The sequence below is a fragment of the Aplysia californica genome, unplaced genomic scaffold, assembly GCF_000002075.1.
Source record: "Aplysia californica isolate F4 #8 unplaced genomic scaffold, AplCal3.0 scaffold00024, whole genome shotgun sequence".
Lineage (NCBI taxonomy): Eukaryota > Metazoa > Mollusca > Gastropoda > Aplysiida > Aplysiidae > Aplysia > Aplysia californica.
In genome coordinates, this window is record NW_004797294.1 from 1,290,645 (window position 1) to 1,292,240 (window position 1,596).

A 1,596-nucleotide genomic window follows, 5' to 3' on the forward strand; every position below is an offset into this window, starting at 1 on the left:
TGTGTGTGTGTGCATTGGGCGAAGCATCATACGTTTTCAGTCTTACGTTTCTCCTTTTGATATAGACTCTGTACTCATGCATTTATATTTACAATACATATACTATGCAATTCAAATTTGAGTTTTTTACTTCAATTCACTGAAAGACGTTGATTATCCTTTCTTTATCACACCTTTCCCAGAATTTAATTTAATTATACCATCTACTATATATATAAAGGTGATTTCAATGGGAAGACGTCTATTTCCACACAGTTTCATTATTCATCGGTTCATCTTGAGCATACTCGTACCCACAGACATTTGCAAATGGCAAACTCAGTGTGTTTGTTTGTGTAAGTAATGAGTAGCACATCGACACAATATTATAAAATATAATATAATATTTACAGTTAAGTAGTGGGGAAAAAAGGACAGACAGACAGACAAACAGACAAACAGAGAAAACAAAGCGAAAGTTTTAAAACAGTAGGATCTACCAGTTGCTCCCTCCAACCAAAAGCGCAAAGTCAGTAAAGACCAGTAAAAATATAAATATGCTAATCTTTCAAAAGCGCACAATTTTGCCATTGATGTACACGTAACATTATGTTCACAAAAAATTTGTTTCATCATTTTTTTTTTAAATTGGCGTCAAGAGAATTATTGTTTTTGCTTTTAGTTTTGTTGTTTGTTTTTTTGTGGGTTTTTTCTTCCATGTATCATTATCACAAAAAAGTGTCTGCCAGACATGAACATAACAACAGAAACCCGTAAGTTAAGAGACGGTGTCAAAACGAAAACAAAATCATGATATATACATGTACATGTATATTATAATTTTTCAGTCAATCAAAATGTATAAATAACAATTAATTGCGTTCATAGCACACTGAACAAAACAAAACAGACTGATGAGTATGTTGTAATACCAAGTGTTGTTGTTATTTAAGTGCTGTTGTTGCTGTTAGAATGCTGTTGTTAGAGTGTTGTTGTTAGAGTGCTGTTGTTAGAGTGCTGTTGTTAGAATGCTGTTGTTAGAGTGCTGTTGTTAGAGTGCTGTTGTTAGAATGCTGTTGTTAGAGTGCTGTTGTTAGAATGCTGTTGTTAGAATGCTGTTGTTAGAGTGCTGTAGTTAGAATGCTGTTGTTAGAGTGCTGTTGTTAGAGTGTTGGAGCTGCTGTTACTGCTATTTTTATGACTGTTGTGCTTCACTCAGCTGGCAAACTAAATGTTGCACAATTAAAAGTTGTGACTGTTCACTTTTGTGTAATACTTGCAATAGTAAGACAGCAAACAGTCTAGCACATGATGCTATTCAAGGCACACGACGTGGTAAAAATGTAAAGAGTTAATTGATTCCGTCCATTCGGCCGCTGACAGCGGCTCTGAGTTTTTTCCTCTGCTTCCATTCGGCCGCTGTGATCGGCTCAACGAAATCCGAAACAAAGGTGCACTTTTTAACATAGCTACTACTTTTTAAGTTGTCGAAAGGAAGTAGTAGCCTACTTGTAAACAAACCTGACCTCAATCTCTGAGCGCCAATATCGATCGAAACTCCGCGAAATTCTTGCAAAAATCGTTGTTTTGTTGTTGCGATGTAGGCTAGATCTAAGA